At 46.2% G+C, this 25311-nt stretch overlaps 1 long non-coding RNA gene across 1 annotated transcript; it reads right to left on the bottom strand.

The window, feature by feature from the left end:
• Nucleotides 1-12719: 12719 nt before the first annotated feature.
• LOC128773423 (uncharacterized) lies at nucleotides 12720-25264 on the bottom strand. Its single transcript, XR_008417649.1, has 3 exons — nucleotides 25211-25264; nucleotides 17020-17100; nucleotides 12720-12934 (listed from the first exon to the last, which is right to left on the bottom strand). It is a non-coding gene; the product is annotated as an uncharacterized LOC128773423 (long non-coding RNA).
• Nucleotides 25265-25311: the final 47 nt, after the last annotated feature.

The following is a 25311-nucleotide window of genomic DNA, read 5'->3' as shown; positions in this document are numbered from 1 at the left end:
TGAGCTGTCAGCACAGAGCCCGATGCGGGGCTCGAACTCACGGACCGTGAGATCCTGACCTGAGCCGAAGTCGGACGCTTAACCGACTGAGCCACCCAGGCGCCCCCAGGAATGAAATTTTCAAAGTATAGAATTCATGCCACCAACTGCCAATATCCAGGCATTCAGCTTCATGAGATAAGTAAATCCTCATTTGTTTAGGACATTGTAAATCAAGTTTTACGTTATTTACAACTGAAAGCAATTATATCTGATACTCCTTAAAGTGTTGCATTCAGAACTAAGATGTTCCAGATTGGGTGACTGTAACAGTGTATGTCTGAGGGACTGTCTACCTTGTACCACCTGAAGAGCAACATTTTGGCAGCCTCATATGGTTGGCTTGCATTCTTACTCGTAACAATAATAATTGAAACTACCATTTGTTGAGGAATTATTATTTGCCACATGTTATTCATTTGTTTAACAAATATTTATAAATCTTAGGCACTGTACTTAGAATATAGTAGTAAATAAAACAGATAAATTCCTGCCCTTGCAGCCTAGTGGAATTATTCTTCATCTTAGCAACATTCAAGCTATATATATAGCCACTTTTGTACATATTGGGCTTGTGTCCAAATAAAACCCCCAACTGCTTTACATCTGAACTTCTGAGAAAATATTTGTCTCCGTCCTGAAGTTTATTAGAGGTGCAGTTTCATGGAATTAAACTTTTTTTTTTTAACTTTGGAAGCAATCTCAAATTTACAGAATAGTTGCAAGAACAGTATTGTTTTACCCTGAAACAATTGAGAATATATTCATAACACGATACCCCACCACCCCCTGAATACTTTATTGTGTATATCCTGAAAACAAGGTTATTCTTTTCCATAACCACAACCGTTGAAGTCAGTAAATGAAGACTGATATATTATTGCCATCTAATCATTACACAATGTTTGAGTTCTGCTGTGTCCCAGATAAGTTTTTTTAAATTTTTTTAATGTTTATTTTATTTGTTTTTGGCAGAGAGAAAGAGAGACAGAGTGCAAGCAGGGGAGAGACAGAGAGAGAGGGAGACAGAATCCGAAGCAGGCTCCAGGCTCTGAGCTGTCAGCACAGAGCCTGACGTGGGTATCAAACCCATAAACCGTGAGATCATGACCTGAGCTGAAGTTGGATGCTTAACTGACTGAGCTACCCAGCCTCCCGCCCCAGATATGTTCTTTATGGTGAAATGATTCAGGTAAAGATCATACATTGCACTTAATGGTCAAGTTTCTTAAGTCTCCTTCATTCTGGGATAATTCTTATAACTTTCCTTGATTTTCATGCCTTTGACGCTTTCGAAGGACAGGCGATTTATTTTGTAGAATTTAACTTTGTCTCATGCTTCCACACAAACACATTCATGTTATGTCTCTTGAGTAGTCATGACAAAGCACCGATGCTGTGCTCTTGGCTTTGCATTTTTTCAGGTGGCACACAATTTCAAGTTGGCCCCTTAGCTGGCAATGTTAACTCAGATCACTCGGGTAAAGTGAGGTCTGCCAGTTTCTCCGCTGCAAATTGTTATTTTTCCCTCTGTAATGAATACGTATTTTATAGGAAAGTGCTTCCAGCATTTATTGTGCAAATACGCTGTTTTTCATCAGTCAGTTTATTCATTCACTTATTTATATCCCTATGGACCCAAAGATCCCAATCTTTGGATAAGATTCCAATCTTATCAAATGGATTATAACTCATTATCATCATTATTATGGTGCTTAAATTATTCCAGACATGCCAAGTGGCAGCTTCCTAAAGCTGGCTTCTGTGTCTCTTTGACATTATTCAGTGAGCATTTCCTTGCTTTTTGACATAAGATGTTCCAGACTTGTGTACTTTCTCCATTCTAGCCCTAGAATCGGCTATTTTTCCAAGAGTTAATTCCTCTTAGAGGAGAATGGTGTTTCCACACCAAGTCCTGAGTCTGTCTCAGCCTCCCCTTCCATCCCTCTAAGCTATGCTTAGGCCCCCAACATGACAGGAACAGGCACCCAGGGCACATGTACATTCAGTCACACTGAACGAACGGGCCTGGGCCCTCCTGTGCGCCTGGTGAAGCCTGGGTTTGCAGGGTGTGCCCCAACCTGTAGGATCAGACTAGCTCCAAATCCTCTATCCAGCCCCCATTCCCACCCCTCAGAGGGGCCCAAGGAGATCTGCCCAGTTGAGAGCTTCGGAGTTAATCTTGAGGGGCTCCGACAATGCAAGAACAAACTCTTACTTTGTGCTTCCTGTGAACAGCTGAGGAGAAAAGTTGCAGAGAGAACATTGGGAAGGACAGGTTCAGGGAGCGTCTGTGTGGGGTATACGTATGCCTCCACCACATCAGACAGACTGAAGTCGGCAAGGGCCGATGAGTACAGCAGGAGCTTTCCATGACTTCTGCTCAAGCTGCTCTCTGGCTGGTCACCGCCTCCAGCTGGGGTGCTTCGGTCTAGCTCACAGCTCAGCAGAGAAAGACCCAACACAGGGAAATAAGTATCACAGAAGAGCAAGGGGGAACTGGAGCCAAACCTGATCGTCAGCTCCACCTGACATTTCTTAAGGCTGCAGCACAGGCAGGGGGCTCTTTTCAGGTTTGTCCCTGTTCACTTCCACAAGAGGAAGCCTCGTAAGAAGTGATCTTGCTGGACACTGTGGGAGGAAAAGAAGGAAGGCCAGGCTGAGTGGATGGGCCAGCCGGCAGTGACACTTTCGTCCAGACTGACTGAGGCTGCTGTTCATTGCCGATGCAGAATTTATGAAGACACGTGGGTGTTACTTTCTCAATAGCAATGGTAGACTGCAGGTCTCTGATTCCATTAGACCATCCCAGACAGAAGATGAAAAAGGAAAGACTGCCTTTGGGGACTGCAAAGATGAGAACACTTCTAGGCAGAAGAAGGTCAGGGAAACAAGGTGGCCAGGTCAGAGGCTAGATGATAGGGAGTCTTTGCGTGAATTAGGAAACTGTGCCCTTTGGGGTACATAGTCCAGTGATCAAGGGGTGCTTTTGTGCAATGGCAAAAAGAAGGTATCTCGCACCAGAGTACACAGCATGGCCAATAAAGCTCTGGTTGGGTTTCAGCCTCCACTCATCCCCTCAACAGGGCATATTTGTGCTGTATATGTAATCTACACAACCGTCCACCGTGGCCCTGAGGGCCGGTTGAGTTATTACTGAGAGAATCTGAATTTGCTGCCTTTCCTGAGTGGAGGCAAATATACCCCTAGGAACTCCGCCTTTGCTGCTGAAGATTTTCTCAGCCCACTTTGGTGCCTGGGGAGGCCGTGGGGAGAAGTATGGGTGTAAGTTCTGCCGAGGGAGGAGGAATTTTGTACTACCTCAGGACCTTCCCAGGCTGACAGAAGGAAGCACATTCCTGGTTCGTGATGGATAAACACCCGTGAGTGGGGGTGAACTCCAGTGACGACCACACCTGGCGCCACCCAGGGAGGAAGAACTGCCACAACTTCAGGAATGAGGAAGAAGGCAGGAGAGGGTATCCCTTTGGGGCCAGAAGAGAGACTCCTTTTCTGCAGAGGTGGAACAGCTGTTCCCCTGTGGCCAGGCTGCAGAGGGAGGGAGGCACCTGCATTCCCCAGGCGGCACGTCACACTCTCTGAGCAGGTGTGGAGGGAGAGAGTTGAGATGACTCTTGGCGCATTGCTGTCAGGCAGGTCCCAAGGCCCTGCGGTGCTTCACTTTCTTTCTCTCAACCCCACCACTCTTCCTGTGACCTGAGCTGGTAGTTATCTTTGCCAGGCTGCCAGCAAGGGCTTACTCAAGCAGGAAAAATCATGAGCCCTGGAGTCTGGCTTTACAGTTGGCCTCAAACCTGGTCACTTGCCTTGACCCAGCAGGCCTTGACTGAGGGCAACGCATACCTGAGAGAATAGAGGAGGGGCGTGTGTGTATGTGTGTGTGTGTGTAGGAGGTAATGTCGAATCTCCTCCGGGGGTGTTCTATGCACTGTGTGTCTTCTCATTAGAGCATTCTTACATGAAACTTGGGGAACATGGCTCCTCGGGTGAGGTAACCCCTGTGGGAATCACCACCTACTCTCACCTTAGTTCCGTCTCTGAAAGCAAGGGCCACTGTCAACCTAGACGTCACTGTGTACAACTGGGAATTCTGCAGGAGGGGTGAATGTCCCTGCCCTGCCCTCTACCTTTAGGGACTCTTTGACCCTAAACATCCCCAGAACCTCATGATTGGTGTGATGTCCAGTGAGCTCAAGTCAACTCAGTCTTCCCAGAGATGTTGGTGGACATCACAGTGACACTGTCTTCAGTCTGGCTCCCAAGAACAGAGCCTGATATGAGGTTTGTGCACACGCAATTATGAAGGCATGAGAAATCCCAGGGAAGTGGGGAAGTGGGGAAGTGCACAAGGCAGGGAAGGAGCCAAGCAAGGTGGTGACCTCCATGGACGTCTGGCACCAGCCTGGATCCTGAGGAGCTCCAGAGTAGAAATTACACCTTGGCCTTTGTACACCTTGACGTGGGGCCACTGAGCTTTCAGCTGCCATCAGTCCTTGGCTACAGGTGACTTGGGGGGTTACACATTCCCAGGCTCTTCCTGCTCCTGGAGGGGAAGGTGGCTCCATCAGCACAAGGCCAGGCCTCCAAGGAAGCTGCAGGTGCAGGTTGTTCAGAGGCAAAGTACACACAGCCAGGAGCAGGGATCTGAGAGGATCTGGGTGGAACATCACCAGAGTATGTGGAGGCGAAGGGGTGACTAGCACCCAGCGGGGGCCAACACAGGCTGGGGTTTGGAGCAGAAGCCAAGGGCTCAGAGTGGAGAGATGGGGTACGATTTCTGGGATCACTGTAGATATCCCCTGAAAGTCCTTCAATGTTCCTTTTCGTGAAACCAATGGATTTTCATGGCAGAGTTCAAGGCTTTCTTTTTTCTAGAATTATCATATTTCTCCTTCCCACTCCACTCCTCCTTTCTCTTATTACCTGATTTTTTCATTCTTCCGAGTTCCTATATCATCTATAGTTGAATGCCTATATCATCTACTCTCTGAACTACTCCGATTTTCTAACCATCCTTTAGGGGTAGCTCAGGGTAGTGGTTATGAGCACAGGCTTTGGACTTGACTTGGATTTGATGCTCAGCTTAAACCTTTACCTACTTTGTGGCCTAGGTCAAGTTACTTACCTTCTCTGAGCTTCCTTTTCCTCTGTAAAATATCACAGTAGCAGTAGCTACTTCCGGTGCACTGTGAGGATTAAAATGGGTAATCCATGTGAAGTGCTTAGCAATGTATCTGGCACGGTCCATGCCCAATAAATGCCAGTTATTGTTTTGAAATGAATGTCATGATTCTTATATGCGGATGCAGTCTCCACACTATGCTGCAGTTCAGGACAGGCACCAGCTACAGTACCTATGGACTTAAGTAGGTGTTCATCTACGTGAGGGATTTATGCATAGAAAATTCTGGGCAAGAAGACAATGGATTTGGGGCCCCATGATCAGTTTCACAGCAAAGCCCAGGATGTCCATGCTCCTCACACTGATGCTACTTCCCCCAAATTCAGGGCAGATCACCTGCCAGGAAAAGCGCCCCCTGGCACTATCCCACCTTTTCACTCCACCAGCACCGAGAGCCTGACGAAGGAGCCCCCTGCCAGCTCGGTAGGAAGAAACATGTACAAGACTACGTAGGAGAAAGTAGCGGAAATGAGGACTGGAAATCACCCCACTGTGGGGAGTAGGAAGGGCAGTGACAGAAGCACCCACACATTCTGCTCTCCCCAGAACAGCCATGGACCTGAGTCCCCAGCTTGTCAGAGAGCAGAGAGCAGGTGTGACCAGGTGTCTCCAGGCCAGGCTAGGCTGACTGGGATGTTACTCAGCCCTGGGTGTGGTCACTCCCCCTCCTCTGTGAGGCAGTCCTTTAGAGCCTTAGTAGTTCCTGCACTTGCTTCCCAGTTTCAATCCTTGCTTGGCCCTTTTTCCGTGGCCAAGGGGAATGGGGCTGCGCATGCACTGGGGGCGCTAGTCCACCAGCTGCTTCCTGTCCTGGGTGGGAAACAATGCTTCCCTTCATCCACAGCCACTTCCCAGGGAGGGATGGGTATTGCGTCTTGTTGGAAAGAAACAGAACCCAACCTGGGGAAAGGGATGAAGGGGCTTATATACAAGGAGTTCAAGGTGGGCAGGGGGTGGAAATGTTGGTGGCGGGAGGTTGGTCTCCTTGAGGAGATTCCAGCCATTTTGAATAAGCATTGCAGGGCCCGGGAAATTGGGATCTGCTGACAGGGGTAGGCACAGGAAAAATGAGACACGACTGTCTGTCAGATTGTTAAACTCAATGCTCAGTGTGAGGAGGTCTCTCTCTCTCTTTCTCTCTCCCTCTCTCTCTCTCTTTCTCTCTCTCTCTTACACACAAACACACACACACACACACACACAATCAGTGTTCAAGATGGAGGATGAAGGATGGCCACTAATGCATTCCTCTACCTTCCAAGTTCTCAGAAAACCAAATAACCCCCAGTCTCCTTCTATGTCCACAGAGGCTAGCCTAACCTAGGCCACCTCATTCCAGATCTTTGTGCCAGAATAATGAAAAAACTCACCCTCTCAAGGCCTTCTAGGATCAGTAGGAAGTTAAAACTGTGGGGAAGACTGTGGGAGGTCGATGGGCCAGAACTTCTGCAGTTTCTCGGGCAACTTTAAATCTGAAGAAAACTAAGGGGCTCTCCCTTCAGAGAGATGTGCTTAAATCATGGTGATGCAATACTTTACGTACTATCTTATTTTATTTCTAAATTTATTTTTTTTACATTCTTTTAACGTTTATTCATTTTTGAGGGACAGAGCATGAGTGGGGGAGGGGCAGAGAGAGAGGGAGACACAGAATCTGAAGCAGGCTCCAGGCCCTGAGCTGTCAGCACAGAGCCCGATGTTGGGACCGAACTCACAAACCGTGAGATCATGACCTCAGCTGAAGTTGGACATTTAACTGAGCCACCCAGGTGCCCCTATTTTTTTATTTGAGAGAGAGAGAGAGAGAGCATGAGTGTGAGCAGTGGAAGGGCAGAGGGAGGGAGAGAATCTTAGGCTCCACACTCAGCATGGAGCTGGACACGGGGCTCAATCCCATGGACCTGGGATCATGACCTGAGCTGAAATCAAGAGTTGGACACTCAGCTGACTGAGCCACCCAGGCACCCGTACTTTACATATAATGTTAGAAAGTCATGGATCACCCTAAGACCCTGGGTTAAGATACCCCATTTTGAAGGATTTAGTCACAAGGAATAGAGCTGCACAAGAGCAGGGCACAAACAATGCTGGTACATCCAATACACCCGGAGTCCCAAGCTAAATGATGTCATCCTGAGACTCAGAGAATGACAGGTGACAATGTCAAGTGAGTGTCACATCCCAAAGAGAAATCATCTGTCATGGAACACTTGCTTCCAAGGCCCTCAGGAGATTTCTCAGAACCACCCATTAGGTTCTAGACCTTCCAGCGCTTAGGGTACCACATTCCTGGGCCAGTGGGAGAGCAGGTTTGGAGTGGCTGGATGAAACATTCTGAGATGACGGTCCCCAGCCATAGCAAATAGGAAGCAAACCTAGTGTGGTGTGTTTCCCCGCCCTGATGGAGGAGGCAGTAGAAGAACAATGAAAGCGTGGAGAACAATTCCACAGAGAGTGCCGTGCATGGGAACCTGGGAGACTCAAGTGTGGAATGTATTGTGATGCCAAGTGCACACCCAATGTGCACTGATGGTTCAGTCTCTGAAAGTGAATGCAGGGCATTCAACTTTACTCTCTTGGGATGTTCATCCATGCACTAAGTGAGCGTTTATTTATTGAGCTCCACTGTGCATTGGACATAGAGAAACAGATGTCATGACTCAGCCCCAGTCCTCCAAGAACCCACAGTTTATTGGGGAAAGAGATCATTACAGGAAGGGCTTTTCAATAAATATATACCTGCAGCTCTATAGAGCTGAAGTCCTGCTGGAAACCAGCTGTGGTGAAAAATTTTGTGAAGCTGGTGCCAGCGTCGCTGGCATTGACATTGAATGAGGAAACGCCACATAGGCAGATAGTTCTGTCTTAGGCTGGAGAGGTCTGGGTTGGTGAGAGAAATTTGGGAGTCAAAAGCAGAAAGAGGGCATTTCAACTCCTGGGCACTGGTGAGATGAGCCAGAGAGAGGGTGTAGACAGAAGAAAACAGAACCTGAGACCAAACCCTTGAGTAGAGCTCTCAACCTTGGCTGTGCATTAGAATCACCCAGGAAGCTTTGAAAACTATCAAGGACCAGGCCACACCCAGAACAAATAAATCAGAATCTCCAGGGAAAGTCTCAGTCATCAGCATTTTTTAAAGCTCCCCCAGTAAATCCAGTGTACAACAGGGTGAGCTATTGGCCAAAGCTTCCCAGCCCATTATGTGTTCTTGCTCCAGAGAACTGCCCCCCAACCCTTGAGGGGAAGCTTCATGGTTGATGAGTTAGGACCTTAGGGGCCAGCCAGGATGGGAGATGGACTAGTGAGTACATTGACTTAAACAAAAAAGCTTTAAATGTTATTGTATGTTCATGTAACTCAGAGACATGCCCACAATGTCTCCAGACCTTGAACACAGGGAGGGATTATGGTTTCCCTTTTCCTCCATATAAGGTCTTGAACCAACTCTTCTGGGATTGATGGCACTGAGAATATCTTTCTTTCACAGCAAACCCTCTCACCACCTGCATCAGGAAGGGTACGGCCTAGCCCTGTGGTCCCAGCAAGCTGATCACCACAGTTTATAGAACATTTCCCAACATTCTAGGAAATGTATGGGATATAGGCATTTGTTGGTGTTGGACTCATAATTCAAAATAGCATAGAATCAGTAGGGAAAGACAGACCACTAGAGATAATCCCAGGAAAAATGACACATAGCTGCCAATCAGGACACCATACACACTGCGAGTGGGAGTAGAATTCAAGGTGCCACACACACACTCACACACACACACCTAAACCACACTTCATATATGCATGGATTTCATGAGTAGGCATCATCACCCAGGATGAAGAGAAGGACAAATTCCTTTAATTCTCAAATGCTCAGAAATGCATATTATCCCTTGTTTTGGATTGGTCAGACTTGGGACATCCAGGAGACATTGAATGAGGAAACGCCACATAGGCAGGTAGTTCTGTCTTAGGCTGGAGAGGTCTGGGTTGGTGAGAGAAATTTGGGAGTCAATAGCAGAAAGAGGGCATTTCAACTTCTGGGCACTGGTGAGATGAGCCAGAGAGAGGGTGTAGACAGAAGAAAACAGAATCTGAGACCAAACCCTTGAACTGCCCCAATGTTTAAAGTTGGATGGGGCAGACTAAGTAGATGTGGGCAGAGAGGAAGAAAACGATGAAAGAAGCTGACCCAGAAACCAAGCTAGGGTCCAGGAGGAAGCAGTGGTCACGTCGAAAGGATTAGGACAAAACCATGGCAGTCACTGGAGGTTGTGACAAGGGCCATTTCAGTGGCACCATGAAGACAGAGACCTTGGCAGTGGGCAGAGAAGTCATTCTACAAATTTGGAGGTGATGGGGACCGGAGATGTGGGGCTGTAGCTGGGGGACATGAAAGAAGGGGTTTTTCATGTTTATTTTTTATGCACATGGGAATGATTCAGAAGAGAAGGGAGGGATTAAGGCAGCAGAAAGGAGAAAGAGAGGTGATGCCAAGGACTGAAGTCCTTGGGAAGATGGGGAGATCATCCCACAGGAGAGAGGAACTGGCATTTGGTAAGATGAGAGATATCTAACATTTTACATGTGAAGCAAGGAAGTTAAAGTTTATTCAATTTAGCTGTGAAAGAAAATATTTCTTGCCTTCCTCTCCTCCCCCCCCCCCACCCCGCCTCTGTGCAGGGGGTTTGTGTTAATGGGTGGGCCCTGGAGAAGTCCTCTTTTAACAGCAAGAATCCTGGCAGTGGAATGTAAGCCTGCCCGAGCTCATCAGAATTTCAAAAGGCTTATTTAGATGTACTGTATTATATCAGAACTGGCAGGGGTGAAGTGTGGGCTGTTTATTACTATCTAGGTCACATTTATTAAAATATAGAAATCTGAGCTGTCTTTAATCCATAAGATGAAAACAAATATTTCCAGACAGCAGCAAGAGTACAAAGGAACATTCCATCAGTGTGGCCTCAAAATCGTAGAGTTAAAAAAATACATATACAGCAAGTGTTGCAGTCAAATAGCCAAGGAAGCCAACGCAACACCACTCTACTCTGTTTTTGTCTAACTTGATGACATAATGATCTAGTCTTTACCTACACTCACTACCAGGAGAATAGCCAGTCACCCTCTGGAATGTATGTGATGGGTATTGGTGAAAATTTGCTGTATAAAGTGTTCCTTGGACATAGTGCACATCTCCAGAAATGGACTACCAGTGGTGAAATTCATCTTCCAGAGAAAAAGTTATTTGGGATTTTAGAACCTTGTATTTCCTCTCAAAAATTGGGGAAGAGAAATCCAAGGAAACAGAAAAATATGCAGAGAAATATATCATTTGGTTGATTCTTGAGCGCCCTCAGTGAAGTAGGTGCAAGTACGTATTGCACGAATGAAGGGAGAGGTTTCCACGGGTTTGAGGAAAACACAGAAAGTGCTTGGGATCTTGCTTCATTTGTAGCCTTTCTTCAGAACCCAACCTGCAGCTTCCCCTTTCTTCCCATGATTTCCTTCAGCATTTTAGCATTTGATCCTTGCCCCCATTTCACAGGCTATCTTTCCAGAGCTCTCTAGACATTTCCAGTTCTCTGAACACTGGCTGCCACTCTTTGCTGCTCCTCCGCACTGAAGGATCCTTATTCATTCTTAAATTTGCCCCCACAGCCATCATCATTTTCCAGAACGAATTCACACTAGTTGAACTGAACAACAAAAACAATGTGTCTTCTCTAGGTTAGGTAAGCAACGACATGCTGCGCTAGGGTGGAACCACCAGCTCTGTTTGGTTTTTCTTTACTCTATGGTCTCCATGCTCTCCCAGATTCAAGTGAGATAGAGGACCCAGGGGGAGCCATGGGGTCCAGTCTCCTTTCCTCGTCCACCTCGTTAAGGACATCCTGGGGCACCTGGGAGATCATACACCACTCAAGTTTTCAACTAAGTTTCCAGGGCCTTGTGAAGGGCAGGAACGAGTAAGAAAGTCTGGGAGGGGCCCCTTGGCTGAACACCAGAAGGAGTGGGGAGCCTGCCAGCAAGCCCTAGAGGGTGAGTCAGTGGGAAACAACTTTATAGAGAAGAGCGATGAGTAGAGACGTGGCCAAGAGAGGCGTGAAGAGAAGACGCCTTTGACACATTATAAAGTTAATGTGGCACGGTGGTTCAGTCAGCATTTCTCCCAGTTTGTACTGAGATCTCTCCTGGCCCAGCTTCTGCTCCTGCTCCAGCTCGGAACCCTGTGGGACCCTTGCTCATGACAGGGCTCCTCCGTCCCCAACCTCCAGTGAGCTCCTCAACCACAACCAAGAGAGCAAAGGAAATCAGTTGCCTTTGGAGCAACTGATACCGTAAGGGTACATGGCGACCACAGAAACAGAGCCGTGTTTGTGGTTTGGAATGTCATTCCCATGGTGGGGACGCGTGTAATCCTGCGTACGCAGGAGTCTGCTTGTGGTTGAATGGGGGACAGATTATAAATTCCGGTATGTGTTTCGAAGAAACACTGATACCCTTTCCTTTGGGGATTATTATTAGACCGACGATGTCACAGGAGGAAAACCCCAACCATGCTGACAGCCTCAGAACTATTCCCCACTAGCTTGGCTCCGGGGTCTCCAGTAGCAGCAGCTCTAGGCACTATGCCAGTCTGCAAGAGAGGCCCAGGTGCCCCTGCCTGTGGGCTCTGGTGTCACCCGAGTGCAACAATGGCTCCGAGTGGCCAGTGTCAACCACACGCAAGGTAGGACAGCTCTGCCTAGCACTCTGCACCAGCTAGAGAGTCTCATCCAGAAAGAGTCAGGTGGGTCCCAGTCTAACCCATAAAACCCATTTTAACACTATTTTTTAAAAAGCCCTTAACTGCTAAGAAACTACTATATGTTATTGCCTGTTCACATGGAGGAAGGCAAAGAGTGTGGAACGAGGGTGGCAGACAGGCTTCTTAATGTTTACCTTTTTATATCCTTTTGAATTTTGGACCATGTGAGCATGTCATGTATTTTTTTTTTTTTTAATAGTAAGAAAAAGTGTCATTACCTCAGGAAGTTTCTTCTAGCCAAGAATTTCCAGTGGAGATTTTATCAGGCATGTGCTATGTGCCCTTGGCCTTTGATTCAAGGTGACCCCTTCCCAAAGGACAGGGACCCCTGCGTGACAAGCAATGAATGTGAGATAATGTCCTCCCCAGTTTCTGTAACTCATGGCCTCTGAGAAAGTTGTGAAATGAGAGAAGATGATTCCCTGCATCTCCAACCTCAAAGGGTGACTCAAGAGAGGTAGAAGGGTCTTTCCTAGACTGAGGGGAGGAGTAATCAGCAAAAACACCTACCATGTGTGACACAGACATATCCCACTTTTAAGTGGAGACCATCTGATGTGGTTTATTTGCCACCACAGCCATGCGGGGCTGTGTTGGAGTCTGAGGCACAAGGAAAACTGTGGACCTCCATATGCATTTAAAAAAATTTTTTTAACATTTAGTTTTTAGAGAGAGAGAGACAGACCATAAGCAGGGGAGGGGCAGAGAGAGAGGGAGACACAGAATCCAAAGCAGATTCCAGGCTCCGAGCTGTGAGCACAGAGCCTGATGCGGGGGCTCGAACTCGCGAACTGAACCATGAGATCAGGACCTGAGCCGAAGTCAGCCGCTTAACCGACTGAGCCACCCGGGCGTCCCCTCCATATGCATTTTTAATGATGAATTTCTTCCTAGAACATTAAAGTAGTTGAAAAATTATTGAAATATTGAAAGTGGGTGTATTAAAACTCACAATGTTAAGTTTAAATATCTGACTTATACCCAAGTGGAATTTACTATCATTGTAGTTCTCCTTAAATTAATTAAAAATTATTTAAACTTGTCACTTAGTCAAGAGCAATCGTCAAACATGGCAATTCTCTCAAGTAAAAATGAGACAAGCAAAGAAGCATATTTGGAAAATACCCAAGTAGAGTTTGCCTCCACTAAAGCAGGGGCACACATTTTTCTTTTTGCCTCTTGCTCCAATATGGCTCAACCTGTCATTTTTTATTTAAAATTTTTTTAAATTTAAAATTCCCATATTTTGTTCATCATGGATGTTTTGTGGTATTTTGAGAGCATAATTTTGATTTTTAAAAAATACAGCATTAAAATATTATTTTCCTTGACTGCTGAATTTTTCAGTGTCCCCTTAAATTTTATCCTGAAGGTCAGTACCTCACCCTAGCTCTGACCCAATTAACAACAGTGGCCCAAAGCTGACCTATGGATTGCTTTCCGGATCACTGTTCTCAGACTTGTATCTTCATTCAAATCATACCCAACTCAACAGTCCTCTCCATGCCCATGGCTGAGGAGCCATTTTCCTTCAGAGAACTCGTTTCTGCATTACATCCTCATTATTCAAAGCCCTAAGCCCTGGAACCAGCTCCAGTAATTCTCTATTTTCCATGCATAAAGCTATTCAGAGAATCACCAGCAATTGCCCTTTAGCCTTTGGCTAGATGGAGTCTACAAATATAATTCTCTTAATCTCTTGCAAGGCCCTTAATCATTTGTAACACGTTCTGCCTGATCTAGTGTCCTGATGGAGCCACGTCCTGATGAAGTAGGGTAATAGGAAGGAACAGTGACCCAATGATGCATGAACAGCTAACACCCAACTCCTTCCAGTGGCTGGTCCCCATTCCTCTTCCGGACGCCACTGTGGGAGAAGGGGCATTCTAGTGACTCCTTTTCATTTCCCCAGCTGACACCCTGCCCCTGACCAGATGTCTGCCAGCTGGAAAAGAGGAGTGGGCAGTTGTTTCCTTTGTAAAGAGCTGCAGTATGAATACAATTTTCCACATGCTGACTCATAAGACTGTCAGTGCCCTGGACTCCAGTACACGGCTCCACTCCTTTGCTGGCTTAGGGGGTGGGGTGGGGAACTGACTTTGATCTAGCAATTTTAGTTACTCCTTGCCTTCTGTTTCCCACAAAAAGAGCACTTACTCCCTTCTGCAGGCAGAAGACAGACTCAGTGACCTCTCCCAGTCTCCTCCAACCACAGAATTCCATTAGGCTATTATTAGAATCATCTGGACAGAGCTGCAGTGTGACACGAGGCGTCTGGGTGGGCAGAACCAAATGAAAATGTTTACGGGTGTTCTGGCACACCAAACCACCTCTGGTTGTCTTTCTGGTGTCGCTCAACTTTATGAGGGCTATTTCTCTGAGCATTTCTTTCCGGTAAATGTTTCTGCTTATTTTCCTCAGTCTGTTCATTTCTTTCACCTTTCTCTCGTGTTTTCCACCTTAACTGGGCTCCACTTCCATGAAAGCAAGAAGCCTCATTCCTGCTGGTATCCACCACCATGCCTGGCATGTGGATTACAGCAGGAGGTGAGAATGTGGGATTTGCAATCAGGCAGACCCATCGGGATCTCAAGCCCTGTTCTATGCTAGCTAGATGGGCAATTGGGCAGATTACCCAATTGGTCTTTGGGTAATTGGTCTTTGGGGTCTTTGGGACCCCAGGGTCCTCTTCTATAAAATGGGATGATAATATGTGACTCACAGAATGCTGTGAGGATTATAGCAGATCAAGGGTAGAGCACAGTGTTCAGGATTGAGCGAAGACAAAAATATTAGCTATTGATTACACCAATGAGCCTTTGCACGATAAAAAAAAATAGCTACACCAGAGACACATGAGTATGTTCCTACTGCACAAATTCAAAGAATACAGAAGTATACAGAGTGAAAAATGAAAGAGCCTTTTCAGTGACTGCCTCTCCCCCTCACCCTCCCTTCCTCTGTATTAATAATAGTTCTTTCTTTCTTTGTCTCTCTTCTTTTGGGGGAAGAAGGAGTTAACTATCTGACATGTAAATCTGTTCTTACTATGAAGATCCAAATGTTCAGAAACATACAACCTCCCCAAATTTGAAGAAATTCCCCTTCATCACCTCTTTCACTCTTACTTCTGCCTCTGGAGGTAACCACTCTTGGTAGAGCTTTTTCTCATCTCTGTCCTATAATTTATATATATATGTAAAACACACACACACACACACACACACACACACACTTAGACTTTTTAAAAATATATACATCTTTCAAATATTTTTATATCACAGAATTCAACTATACTTGCTATCCTGAAACTGCTTTTTTCATACTTACCCATATGTTTCCAACATCTTTCCATGTCAGCACACATAGATCCATTAAATTATTTTTAATGGAAATACAGTAGTCTGTAATAACATATTCACTCCAACTTACTTATTTCCAATTGATAGACATTTAGGTTATTTAAAATGTTTCATTGTCATATAAATAAATAAATACATTTAACCTCTGCAGGCTGAATACCAAGTAACATTTTCCCTGTCATCCATATTGGCAGCTGTCCCCAGTACAGCCTGGAGGAAGTCACCCCCTATGCTGTCAGGGAAGCACAGTCCTGGGTCTGGGCAAAGACCTCTACAAGACCCAAGGTCATTCAGATCCTCGCACCACCGCACCTAGAGCCATGCTGGTGGCTGCCGTCAAGGTCCAGTTCCTTGGGGGCCACATGAAAGGGCTGGAGCCCAGACAATCTAAGTGTCCCATAGTCAGAAATAGGAAAGGGCAAGATGCCTTAAGGAGGTTGCCTCCAACTGGGTTTGCCTCTTTGGAACACTGGCCAAGGAATTATAAGTGATAGACAATTGGTATTTCTCCAGTATTTGAAGGTTTTAAATGTGAGCAAATGTAGATTTTAAGTATGAGTCATTGCCCAGGAGCCTACACACTACGAAACCAAAAAAGGAACATCACTTGAGTGAAATGCTGACATGACAGCAGATGGGAGAGCTGTGTGATCAGCATGTGCCTGCACGTTGCAGGTCTCCCATAAAGATCTGTTGAATGAATGGGGCTACGGGTGGAGGGAGGATGAGGCCATGAGAAGCCTTGAGTAAATAAAGATCTAGTCTGACCAAGAGGGCATTATGGGCACTAACATCTCAGGGTTCCCCCTCACCTCGGTTTCCTCCCCCCGAGAGTCCTGGGATCAGGGGACGACAGGGACAGGAGTCGTACGCAGAGTGATGTAGGTACTCCACATGCCAGGAGATGGCTGGGGCTGCTGGACATAGCAGAGGTAGCTCAGGCTATTGGAGTTCTCCAGAAATGCCAAGGATCATTAACATATTAAGAAAGCCATAAAGCTGCGCCCAAAAAACCCCAGAGTACCAGTAGGAAGATGGCACATTTGAAAGGGTTTAACTAAAGAGACTCGAGTGAAGGGATCGTTGATTGAGGTAGGTGACGGTAAAAGAACCACGAAAGGTGGTGAGGTACCCAGGGATTAACAACTGTGGGAAGCCAGTATTTCCCCTCAGCCTGAAGGAGGTGAGGGGAGGAAATGGTTTTACTGGAGCCCCCCTGCAGTAGAAGGGCAACCTCATGGGAACTATGGCCACAGAGGACCTCGGCCACTGTCAGGACCTCAGTCAATTAGTAGGAGGAAGGGGGAGTAAATATCTAGACACCCCTCTCTCTCCATCCCCAGATCCTCTGTAGACTGCAGTGAATCCAAATGGCCAAACCTTCCTGGAAGCAGAGCGGGGCACAAAGGTTGGGAAATGGATCTGGGCAGGGGCTGAGGGTGAAGCAAACAGGAGAGATTCAACATGTCCAGTAAGTTTGGGTTTTCAGAGGCAGGAGCGAAAGGCAGGAGCCTGAGCTCAGGTGGGATCTGGCTAAGTCATCCTAAGCGAGTCCCATGAACCTGTGCCTACACGGCCAGCTCCCTTATGCCCGCTGGTTTGCATGGACTGACCTTGGCAAAGGAGCCAAACAAATCTCCAGGATCCAGGCACCAAAACCAACTCCAGGGATGGTTGACCACTTGCAATTCCATCTAGAAAAGTGAAAAAGTGCAGGCTACCTAAGAAGGTCTGGATTAATACCACTGGCACTTTCCTGCAAAGGGGTGAGGGTGATTTGGCAAAGTACCAAGAACCCAGAAACACGGTTGTAAAGAAATCAAAACCTCTGAATATAAGCTTGGCCTTACTCTTTTGAAGTAGGGGCCCACGTTATTCTGACCATTGCAAATTATAGAGAGGGGTTTTGAGGTCATTAAAGAGAGAAGGAGGCCTTGCTTCTCCCCAAGATGAAAAGTTTGCCAAGCAGAGAGATGAAGCATACCACCAACTCCAGGAAGACATTTTCTCAGGGAAATGGGGGGCAAAATTTTATACATAACCCATCAAAGAGGATGGATTGATTGAGTATATCAAAGACTTATTATCAGCTAGCACACCAGCAATTCTCAAACTCACGCACTGTCATGTCCATTCTTCATTGGTTGCCACCGAATTTTGATTAATACGTATGATTTGAAGCACCTGGGTGGCTCAGTTGGTTAAGCGTCCGACTGCAGCTCAGGTCATGATCTCACAGTTTGTGAGTTCAAGCCCCGCATCGGGCTCTGTGCTGACAGCTCAGAGCCTGGAGCCTGCTTTGGATTCTGTGTTTCCCTCTCTCTCTCTGCCTCTCTGTCTCTCTGCCCCTCCCCCCACTTGTGTTTTCTCTCTCAAAAATAAATAAATAAAACTTAAAAAATATGTGTACAATTCGTTTTTGCTAACATTTAGGATGTGTCTTACTAAAGTGCTATCTGGAAGATAAAACATTTTGTCACAGAAACTTTCCAGTGTGGTGCTGAGTGCAATTCATTACAAGTAAGAGGAGTAAGGCATGACATAATAACAATGTAGCACCAAATGAAATTTGTGGATTTACTCAACCATGGGAGAACAGCACAGGCCAGAATAACATAGTGGATAAAGGTTCAGGCTCTGGAGCCAGACTCCCTGGGTTCAAATTGTGGCTCTTACTAGTTCTGAGATCATAGGTGAATTTCCTCAGGTATAAAATAGGGGTAGTACTACTCCCAGGTGCAGGAGCCTGGAGGAGCCTCCCTAGCTCTTTGCAAGTCAGTCAGAGGCCCCCAAACACCATCATTCTCTCACAGACAGTCTGGCCGGTACCCAGGGTAATCATTTTCTTTCTCTCTCCTTGCTCCAAGGATCCCAGGGTTGAGGGACCTGAGAGGACCTGTCAGATTAGGAGCCACTGGCCCAAGGGGGTACTGTTGCTTCCTGGAGGAGGCTCCCTAGCTCTTTGCAAGGATCCACCCCTGGAAAACCATCCTGCACTAGGTCTATGGTAGCCTCAGAGGCTTTTAAGCCAACCGCCAGCTGGGAAAAACTTTCAGGTAAGTACAAGGTTAGCAGATGAAATAATAGCAATAAGAGCCTATTGTGTACTGAATGTTTACTATGTATCAGCGTAGCTCAAACACTTTGCATTCTTACAGGAGGCTTCTCAGGTGGATACTCTTATTATCCCCATTTTACTAATGAGGAAACTGAGGCTTAAAGTGGTCAAGTGCTTCCTAAGTGGATAGAGTAGGAGTCTGACAACTGAGCGCATGCTGTCAACACTATTTATCCAGGTTTCCCAGAAACTCCTCAGGCTCTTTGGGTTTCCCCAGCTCTCCTCTTCCCATTCCGAAGCAGCCAAGCACATCTTGGTGGCTGGGGACCGAAGGGTATTTAAACAGGAGATCGCGTACGTCTGCTGCCGTGCTTGGCACATGGCAGGCACTTAACACGTGCAAGACTCTCACCAGCCCCTGCTGCTTGTCAACACCAGGGCTTCACTCTGGGTAACAGCTGAGATCCCATCCTTCACACATGTCTCTCTTCAACTGAACTCGTGGCTCTTGGTAAGAGGTGGGTGAAATAAATATTCACTTATCTTTTCATCCATCGATACTGACAGAACACTCACCCTGTGCCGGGCTCAGTACCAGACGCTGGAGCTAAAGACACGAACAAGACCCCTATCTTCTTGGAGCTGATGCCCTGGTCAGGGTGTGAGACTAACAAATGGTTCATTTTCATAGAGAATGATGGGGGTCAGCACCTGGGTTTGGGGGGTACAGGATGGAGCAGAGTCATCCAAGAAGGCTTCCTGGAGGCAGTGTGTGAGCTGAACTCTGATGGGGAAGTGAGGAAGAGGAGGACATTCCAGGTAGAGGGAACAGCATGTGCAAGCACAGTGATGAAATAAATAAGAATAAACAAGAAGTCATGGAAAAAAAAAAAAAAAGCAACCATGAATGGCTAGACCAGTGGTTGTCATCAGGGATGATTTTGCCCCCAGGGGACATTTGGCAACATCTGGAAACCTTTCTTTTTCTTTTTATCCTTTCCTTTTTTTTTTTTTTTTTTTTTTTTTTTTACTTATCGTAACTGTGTATGTGTGTGCATCTGCTATTGGTATCTAATGGGCAGAGGCCAGAAATGCTGCTAACCATCTTACAAGGCAGGACAGCCCTCACAAAGAATAATATCTGGCAAATGTCAATAGTGCCAAGATTGAGAAACTCTGTACTAGATCAACAAATATAAAAGCAGATTATAGCACTTGGTTGACTAGAAACTTCACAGTACTAGTGCATGAATAGACGGAGAGATCAGTGGAACAGTTTGGGAAGAATATAAATATGTATAGTATATGATAAAGGCAGCATCCCATATGCTATGACTTATATGCCATATGACTGTATGATAAATGGTGTTGATATTCCTGGACAGCCAGCCTGAAAAAAAATTAAGTTAGAGCCGTACCTCACACCATCTACTAGAATAAACTCCAAACGTGTCAAACATTTACATGTAAACAAACAAAAAAACGTAGAAGTATCAAGAGAAAATGTGGGAGAATTCTTTTACAACCTTAGAGTGGGAAAATCCTTCCTAATTAAGACTCAAAACCCACAAGCTATAAAATAACAAACTGATACATTTAGCAAATAAAAGTAAAAAGCAATGTTTACAGCGTGTGCATACCAAACAAACAACGGAAACTTACATAAGCAAAGCGAAAAGCAAAGTGAAAACCAAACGAAAACCTGGAAAGAATGCGCACAGTGCTGCAAAGGGCGTATCCCCTTAAATTATAAAGATATGTAAACAAGCCTCTAAAGAAAAGACCAATGAAAATGTGAGCAAAGGATATGAAAAGATAACTCACAGGAAAAAAAGAAATAGAAACGGCTGTTAAACATATGCAAAGATATGCAACCTCTGTCATGGGGGGTGCACCCTCGGGCACCTGCTTGGCTCAGTTGGTTGAGCATCAGACTCTTGATGCTCAGGTCATGATCCCAGAGTTGTGGGATCCAGCCCTGTGTCAGACTCCATGCTGAGCGTGGAGCCTGCTTGGGATTCTCTCCTTCTCTCCCTCTGCCCCTCTCCCCAACTTATGCTTTCTCTAAAAAAAAGAAAGAAAGAAAGAAAGAAAGAAAGAAAGAAAGAAAGAAAGAAAGGGAGAAAACTGCACATTAACAATGCTGAGATGCCTTTTTTGGTTTTTATTAAACCCATTAGACTGGCAAAAACCTATGTGTGAAAATACACGGTTGGCTGTGAGGACAACATTGCCATACATTGCTGGTGGGAGTGAGAACTAGCACAGCCCCTGGAAGGGCAATTTAGCACTATTTACCGGAATAAGTGCATATGTCTTCTGACAAAGAAATCCCACTTTTCAGAGCTTTCCCTACAGGTAGATAGATTTGCATGCATATGAAGTCACATGCAGACAATTATAAATCACAGCAAAAAAATTGAAATGATTTACATGCTCATAATAGAGAACCAGTTAAATAAATTAGGGGTCTACAAAAGGGCCTAAGTGGCTCTCGGCCTGCTTTTGCAGGGCCTGCACCCAAGAATGGCTTTATTTTTAAATGGTTCAAAAAGCCGAAAGCAGGGGCGCCTGGGTGGCTCAGTCGGTTGGGCGTCCGACTTCGGCTCAGGTCATGATCTCACGGTTCGTGGGTTCGAGCCCCGCATCGGGCTCTGTGCTGACAGCTCAGAGCCTGGAGCCTGCTTCAGATTCTGTGTCTCCCTCTCTCTCTGACCCTCCCCCGTTCATGCTCTCTCTCTGTCTCAAATAAACATTAAAAAAAATTAAAAACAAAAAGCCGAAAGCAGAATTATTTTTTGTGACTCTTGAACACCACATAAAATTCTAATATCAGTGTTCTTTTGCTCTCCAAGAACTGAGTAGTATCCACAGAGACTGGATGGCCCACACAATGTGGAAATGTTACTGTGTGTGGAATCTCCATGCAATCGAATACTGCAGAGATACAAAGACAATGGAGTATTGTTTTGGTCAAGTATTCCTATGGAGAGGTTGCTAGGATATTATTGTTGAATTTTTAAAAAGCAGATGTAGAAAGTGTGAATTGCCCGTTATCATTTGGGTAGAAAAGGAGAGGATGTAGTTGTATTTTATTGAATATGCATCAAAACTATCTGATTGGAAATACAAGAAATGATTCAATAGTGCTTACCTGTGGGGGAGCGTGTGTGTGTGTGTGTGTGTGTGTGTGTGTGTGTGAACATGTTGTCTAGTCAAAAAAGTAAATTAAAAATTATTTTAAAAACGACACTGCGCTAAAACACACCACTGTAAGTGGTCGGGCTTGGCTGGAACAGAGCTTGTGAGTGGCATCTGGAAAGCAGTGAGTCTGGAGACGTCTGTAAGGCCCGATGGAGTTTGCGTTTTTGCAAATCTGGAGGAGAATGAGGAGCAACAGGATGTCTGTGCTCTTAAAAATACTATTCTGGAAACCAGAAAAGAGTGGGTGGAAGAAGCTTGGGCAGGTAGAGACAGAAGGGGTTGGGGAGTGGGGATCAGTGGTTGCCTCTGGGACAGGATCTAGGAGGCTAGAAGCAAGAGTGGAAGGGAGGCTTACCTTTTGCTATGCATCCTTTTGTTGGATTTAGGTGTGTTTTCACTTCCACTATTTCCTATAAAAATACTACCATTTATTTTTAAAAGAAAAGACTTTCAGGGAAGGTGTGAGGAGGGCCTGAACTGTGGCAGTGGTTGGGGGGTGGGAGAAAGGACGTAAGTCAGGAGCCCGGTTTCCAGGACTCGGTGGCTCGGTGCAAGTGGGGGTGGTAGGCCTAGTACTTGGCTGCCACACCTGAGGGCCTGGGGAACAGAAGCTTGTGGGGAGGAAGACTGGAGTGTGAAAGATTCGCCTGCCCCTGGGTGACTTCTGACTTCCTGGGCCACAACACAAACCTCAGGTAGGCATAAACCATCACCTGGAAGCTCTGGGCCTTAGATTCCACTTTGACCCCAGCAAGACATCTCCAGCCTGGATGTGACCTACGGGAAAGCCCCTTCTTATGAAGATGATAAGATCCAGCCAAAGCCAGCAGGAGTACTGACCTGGTCCCTTCCTCCCACCTCCTCCCAGTGCCTCCCCGACCCTCCCTCCTCATTGCTCCAAAGGGAAGTTCCACATAACCGAGCTCTGATATTGGGTTTCTGGACTCTTGCTAGGACTTCTCTGTGAGTACTTTACTTTCTATTTGTATATACTGTCCTTGCCCCAATGACATTGCACCATAAGCTCTTTGAGGCAAAGACTAAAGGTCTTTGTGACCTCGCAGAGGCAAACCATTTCTTTTCTATATGGTAGGTGAGCACGAATGTTCTGATTGGCTGATCGATGGGGACTGCCCCATCATCTCAACAGCCCTGTCAATGCACCTGCCCTCTGACTCTGCAGAGCCCAGCCTCCCAGCGCAGGAAACTCTCCCAGGGCCAAGAAGTCAACTGTCTGCTCAGGCATTCATCTCTCTTCAGTGGTTCTCCACATTCAGCCCTTCTCTGCCCAGATAGTATCAGCCAAACGGAAACTCATTAGCCAAAGGCTGTATTTAAGCAAGTATTCTGTTTGGACATCAAAGGAAACATAACAGTGAAAATGATAATAAACAATAATGATCATCATCATTTCCAAGAGACAACATCAGTGCCTACAGTTCCAATGAGGCTCTGGAGTGTCAGTCGCTTTATCTGCAAACCCAAAATGCACCTCACCTGCCTCTTCAGGTATAAAGAGAGCTCATAATGCTTAGAAAACTGGAAATCACTTTATAACTGCCACTTACCGTTATTGTTCATAAGAGCTTTGGGATTGCAGCCATAAAAATTCCAATATGCTCTCGATATAAATGAGAGTTTATGCTCAGTACAATGGAATTAAACAGGTATTTAATGACAACCTCAGCCCAGATGTCTGGACAGAAAATAAACCCACAGCTCAGCTCCTCTAGGCCACTGAGGCCTCAGGGAGTAGGGCCTGGAGTCAGGGTGAAAGTCGTTGGCTCTGCCCCTGGGGAAAGAGCAGAGGGGTGGCAGCCCTCACGAAGGAGCCTCAGGGATCTGCCTCTCCTCCACTCCCTCCTCCAAAGGGAGAAAAGTCTTTTCTTTCCCACTTCTCTGGGCAGAGGGGAAGTTGAAAAGGGGTTACTTATTCCTAATGTTATTTATAGCTGAGCCAAAGACTGCTAGGTCTCCAGCATCACCTCTGGGAACTGCCTTCTGCAGCCACACTGGGAGAGGGTCCCAGTTAGCAGCAAAGCCAGGGTCCATCTCCTGGTGGCGCTTTATGTTCGTAGTATAAACTGAAATAGCCCCCCAGGTCTCTGGGAAGGAGAGGACCTCACTGCAGAAGCATTTTGTCCAGAACGTGTGCGGGGTTAGAACTGCCTGGATAACGTGGGGTCCGGCGCCCTCTAGTGTTTGCTGCGGGGCTTGGAGGGCATCCTGCTCTTTTGATGAGGTTTTTGGGGGAAACTTTCTGTAAACAGGAGAGGGACTGAAATGAGGAAACACGTTCCCTGTGCACAGGGCTGTCCTCCTGCCCACGATGAGGGACTAGGGTTTCGGTAGGAGAAGCTGAAAAGCTACAATCCTAATGCGTCACAGTCGGGGGCGTTGAGTGAGGGCATGGGGGAGTCTTTCTGTTGGAAGGAAGCTGGGGTGACTCACAAGTAATATTTAGAGTCTTAGTCCAAAAGATTGGCTTGGTTTTGTCTGCTTGAATATTTTTGCTCACACTAAGAAAAAAAACCACAAAAAACACTGGTGCTATTTTATGACTTTTATGCTTTTCAAACTAGTGTCTTAGCGCTTGCCCAGAGCTAGCATATGGACTATTTACAAAAGTGCTTGCAAGCTGTTTCATCACTGAATCCACTCCTGCTCCTTGCTATTGCCTTTGTGGACCAAGCAGTCCCCTTTTCTTATTGTCCTGTGTCCTAACTGCCTCAAATCCTCTGCTAATCAAAGTCACCATTTGCTAGTTGCTTTACACAGTTCATTTAAAATTCACAGCAGCCCAGGGGCACCTGGATGGCTCAGACAGTTGAGTGTCTGACTCTTGATCTCAGCTCAGGTCAAGATCTCACAGTTTGTGGGTTTGAGCCCCACATCGGGCTCTGTGCTGACAGCATGGAGCCTGCTTGAGATTCTTTCTCCCTCTCTCTCTGCCCCTACCCCACTTGTGCTCTCACTCCCTCACTCTTCTGTCTCTCTCAAAAATAGATAAATAAACATTAAAAAAAAATTTAGAGCAGGCCACAGAGTGGATATTGGTATTCTCATTTTATACACGAGAAAACTGATTCATGGGGAGGTTCGGTGACATCTCGAGTGTTCCATCTGGGGGTAGCCCGCATTGCAGAGGAAGCTATATTACCCAGGAGGTCCTGGAGAAGATAAACATGGCTCTAGCTCAGAGGACACTTCCTACTCAGGACCAGTCCCTGTGACCCCAAGCCTTGGCCGGCCTGTTGGTGTAAACACCCTCCTTCCTCACAGCATCTGTCCTGCTCTCCCCACCCCAACACAAACACTTCCGCAGCCAATACTCCTCCACACTTGGAAACCACCCCAGAAGAATAATGAGAGCAAAGAGCAGGGATTTGGCAAATGTTCAGAATGCCAGGAGAATCATGGATTTGTCTCTCTCTGGGCTTTGGCCTCATCCAGTGGAAAACTGGGAAAATTCCCTGCTGGCTACTCCCTTCCCTTCCCTTCCCTCTTGACCCCCTCCACCATTCTCCACCAAGTAGACATACCTCCGGAGCAAGGTTAAGTCAGGCCACTCTCTGGATTCCTCTGAAACAAAACTGTTGCTTAAATATACAGATTTAGAAATGAAGCTTAAATGGGGTAACAT

This window comes from Panthera pardus, unplaced genomic scaffold, assembly GCF_024362965.1.
Source record: "Panthera pardus isolate Hobbes unplaced genomic scaffold, ASM2436296v1 HiC_scaffold_25, whole genome shotgun sequence".
Lineage (NCBI taxonomy): Eukaryota > Metazoa > Chordata > Mammalia > Carnivora > Felidae > Panthera > Panthera pardus.
The sequence above is the reverse complement of the archived record's forward strand: the minus strand, read 5'-3'. Positions and strand labels throughout refer to the sequence as shown.